The following is a 5,000-nucleotide window of genomic DNA, read 5'->3' on the forward strand; positions in this document are numbered from 1 at the left end:
TAACCCCCGTTCACCGTTTACACTCAACGATCCTTCCGAACAAAACCCTTACACATCTGTCCGTCCAACTGACCCCCGAGATACCTAACACGCAGATTAACACGTCAGCGGTGATCGGCGTGTCATAGAGGAGTCACAAAGACGGGCAAAATAGAGTGGTTGAATAAAAAATACTCACTCAATTGGCCGTGATTTAACGTAGCACACAATGATGCAAAGCCCATGCAAAGTCCAGTGGCCCAAGCAAACAAATAAGATAGATCTGGCTCGGCGTTCCTCATCTCCACATCGTCACCCAGCACGCCGACGCCCAATAACAATTCCCCCGCAAATTGTGCACCTCGAGCGGCAGTACTTTAAACGGCGCCGTCTTCGGCGTGGACGGCATGAACCAAGTCGGCAAGCATCGTCACCCAGCACACAGACGTCCACTAACAATTCCTCCCCCCTGCAAATTGCGCGCCGCGAACGGCAGTACTTTCAAGTATGCCGCCTTCGGCGGGGACATCGTGAACCAAATCGGCAGGCAGGCGTCGTCAGCCGGTCGACCGACCCCCAGTTGCATTGCCCCAACGGCCATTGTGCACTTCGAACAGAACAGTGCTTTTAAAATATTCCGCCTGCCGCGTGTACATCATGAAACAAATGGAAAGGACGAACCGGGCGTGCAACCGATGCACGGAGAGTGACAGGTCGTCAAGCAAGTCCGTGGCAATCCGTCGGCCGACTCGGCCGCGGCCAGCAGAGGCGTTTTGGCCCGGGCGCGCCGAACTTTGCGCGCCCTCGGTATGCGTAACACTAGCACATGCCTTCAAAACTCACTACAAAATAACCCCAAAGTATGCCGCCTTCCCCGTGGGCCTTGTTACCAATATCTTGCCCTGCTTCCTGATGCCCTTATGGGGTCGGCTCTGTTCTTGCAGAACCCTCAGGTGGTGCAGAGTCTGGGCCATTTTATCAATATCTTGCCCTGATTCCTGATGCCCTTATGGGGTCGGCTCTGTTCTTGCAGAACCCTGAGGTGGTGCAGAGTCTGCGCCTTGTTATCAATATCTTGCCCTGCTTCCTGAAACCCTTATGGGGTTGGTTCTGTTACAAAACCCTCAGGTGGTGCAGAGTCTGGGCCACTTTATAAATAACTCTGCCTGCATTAGGGTCAGGGTTAGGGTTAGGGTTAGGGTTAGGGTTAGGGTTAGGGTTAGGGTTAGGGTTAGGGTTAGGGTTAGGGTTAGGGTTAGGGTTAGGGTTAGGGTTAGGGTTAGGGTTAGGGTTAGGGTTAGGGGTAGGGGTAGGGGTAGGGGTAGCGGTAGGGGTAGGGGTAGGGGTAGGGGTAGTTTGAACTACTGCCGCTCCAGGCGCGCACTGTGCGTGGGTAATTTTCAGTGGGCGTCGGTGTGCTGGGTGACGATGCCGCCCAGACTCTGCACCACCTGAGGGATCTGCAAGAACAGAGCCGAACCCGCAAGGGTATCGGGAAGCAGGGCAAGATATTGATAACAAGGCCCAGACTCTGCACCACCCGAGGGTTCTGCAAGAACAGAGCCGACCCCATAAGGGTATCAGGAAGCAGGGTGAGATAGTGACACCATTTGTAAAACCGGCAAATCCCACCCAGGAAACATTGCAAAAATTGGCCTCTAATGCTGGAACGTGGGTAAAGCCAAACAAACACGACACGTTTTAAAAGAACGTTACTAAAACAGCCTGGGATATGCCCATGACAAAGGATAGGCCGAACCTCACCAGAAAAAAAGAGAGGGAGACCACGGCAGAGCTGAGGGATAAACATGAGATGGTGATAAAACCAGCAGACGAGGGGAGCAGTAGGGTTACAAATTAATGTCAATATGGGGCCTGCTCCCACTGGGTAATAGACAAAAACATAGAACAGGGTGACAGGAGAGACTGGATAGCACAGAGGATAACCCGTGAGCGAAATAATGGGGTGTATGCAGTTCAATGTAAGGAGTGTACCTTACGGTACATAGGGGAAACAGGTAAAACAGCCTCAGCGGTGATCGACGTGTCAAAGAGGAGTCACAAAGACGGGCAAAATAAAGTGGTTGATTATAGACAATAGACAATAGACAATAGGTGCAGGAGTCGGCCATTCAGCCCTTCGAGCCAGCACCGCCATTCAATGCGATCATGGCTGATCACTCTCAATCAGTACCCCGTTCCTGCCTTCTCCCCATACCCCCTCACTCCGTTATCCTTAAGAGCTCTATCCAGCTCTCTCTTGAAAGCATCCAACGAACTGGCCTCCACTGCCTTCTGAGGCAGAGAATTCCACACCTTCACCACTCTCTGACTGAAAAGGTTCTTCCTCATCTCCGTTCTAAATGGCCTACCCCTTATTCTTAAACGGTGGCCCCTTGTTCTGGACTCCCCCAACATTGGGAACATGTTTCCTGCCTCTAATGTGTCCAATCCCCTAATTATCGTATATGTTTCAATAAGATCCCCCCTCATTCTTCTAAATACCAGTGTATACAAGCCCAATCGCTCCAGCCTTTCAACATACGACCGTCCCGCCATTCCGGGAATTAACCTAGTGAACCTACGCTGCACGCCCTCCATAGCAAGAATATCCTTCCTCAAATTTGGAGACCAAAACTGCACACAGTACTCCAGGTGCGGTCTCACCAGGGCCCGCTACAACTGTAGAAGGACCTCTTTGCTCCTATACTCAACTCCTCTGGTTACGAAGGCCAACATTCCATTGGCTTTCTTCACTGCCTGCTGTACCTGCATGCTTCCTTTCATTGACTGATGCACTAGGACATCCAGATCTCGTTGAACTCCCCCTCCTCCTAACTTGACACCATTCAGACAATAATCTGCCTTTCTACTCTTACTTCCAAAGTGAATAACCTCGCACTTATCTACATTAAACTGCATCTGCCATGTATCCGCCCACTCACACAACCTGTCCAAGTCATCCTGCAGCCTTATTGCATCTTCCTCACAATTCACACTACCCTCCAGCTTAGTATCATCTGCAAATTTGCTAATGGTACTTTTAATCCCTCCGTCTAAGTCATTAATGCATATCGTAAATAGCTGGGGTCCCAGCACCGAACCTTGCGGTACCCCACTGGTCACTGCCTGCCATTCCGAGAGGGACCCATTTATACCCACTCTTTGCTTTCCGTCTGTCAACCAATTTTCTATCCATGTCAGTACCCTACCCCCAATACCACGTGCCCTAATTTTGCCCACTAATCTCCTATGTGGGAGCTTGTCGAAGGCTTTCTGAAAGTCGAGGTACACCACGTCCACTGACTCTCCCCTGTCAATTTTCCTAGTTACATCCTCAAAACATTCCAGTAGATTTGTCAAGCATGATTTCCCCTTCGTAAATCCATGCTGACTCGCAATGATCCTGTTACTGCTATCCAAATGCTCAGCAATTTCGTCTTTTCTAATTGACTCCAGCATCTTCCCCACCACTGATGTCAGACTAACTGGTCTATAATTACCCGTTTTCTCTCTCCCTCCCTTCTTAAAAAGTGGGATAACATTTGCTATCCTCCAATCCACAGGAACTGATCCTGAATCTATATAGAACATTGAAAAATGATCTCCAATGCTTCCACTATTTCTAGAGCCACCTCCTTAGGTACCCTGGGATGCAGACCATCAGGCCCTGGGGATTTATCAGCCTTCAGTCCCATCAGTCTACCCAAAACCATTTCCTGCCTAATGTGGATTTCCTTCAGTTCCTCCATCACCCTAGGTTCTCCGGCCCCTAGAACATTTGGGAGATTGTGTGTATCTTCCTCAGTGAAGACAGACCCAAAGTAACGGTTTAACTCGTCTGCCATTTCTTTGTTCCCCATAATAAATTCCCCCGTTTCTGTCTTCAAGGGACCCACATTTGCCTTGACTATTTTTTTCCTCTTCACGTACCTAAAAAAACTTTTGCTATCCTCCTTTATATTATTGGCTAGTTTACCCTCGCACCTCATCTTTTCTCCCCGCATTGCCTCTTTAGTTAACTTTTGTTGCTCTTTAAAAGAGTCCCAATCCTCTGTCTTCCCACTCTTCTTTGCTATGTTATACCTCCTCTCCTTAATTTTTATGCTGTCCCTGACTTCCCTTGTCAGCCACAGGTGTCTCTTACTCCCCTTAGAGTCTTTCCACCTCTTTGGAATAAATTGATCCTGCAACCTCTGCATTATTCCCTGGAATACCTGCCATTGCTGTTCTACCGTCTTCCCTGCTAGGGCCTCCTTCCAGTCAATTTTGGCCAGCTCCCGCCTCATGCCTCTGTAATCCCCTTTGCTATACTGTAATACAGACACTTCCGATTTTCCCTTCTACCTTTCCATTTGCAGAGTAAAACTTATCGTGTTGTGATCACTGCCTCCTAACGGCTCTTTTACCTCTAGTCCCCTTATCAGATCAGGATCATTAAAAACACTCACTCTATTGGCCGTGATTTAACCTAGCACACAGTGTTGCAAAGCCCACGCAAAGTCCAGTGGGCCAAGCAAACAAATAAGATAGATCTGGCTCGGCGTTCCACATCTCCACATCGTCACCCAGCACGCCGACGCCCATTAACAATTCCCCCGCAAATTGTGCACCTCGAGCGGCAGTACTTTAAACGGCGCCGTCTTCGGCGTGGACGGCATGAACCAAGTCGGCAAGCATCGTCACCTAGCACACAGACGTGCACTAACAATTCCTCCCCCCGCAAATTGCGCGCCGCGAACGGCGGTACTTTCAAGTATGCCGCCTTCGGCGGGGACATCGTGAACCAAATCGGCAGGCAGGCGTCGTCAGCCGGTCGACCGACCCCCAGCTGCATTTCCCCAACGGACATTGTGCACTTCGTACAGAACAGTGCTTTTAAAATATTCCGCCTGCCGCGTGGACATCATGAACCAAATGAGCAGGCAGGCATCATATCATATCATATCATACACATACAGCCGGAAACAGGCCTTTTCGGCCCTCCAAGTCCGTGCCGCCCAGCGATCCCCGTACATTAA

The sequence above is a fragment of the Rhinoraja longicauda genome, unplaced genomic scaffold (assembly GCF_053455715.1).
Source record: "Rhinoraja longicauda isolate Sanriku21f unplaced genomic scaffold, sRhiLon1.1 Scf000060, whole genome shotgun sequence".
In the NCBI taxonomy this organism is placed as follows: Eukaryota; Metazoa; Chordata; class Chondrichthyes; order Rajiformes; family Arhynchobatidae; genus Rhinoraja; species Rhinoraja longicauda.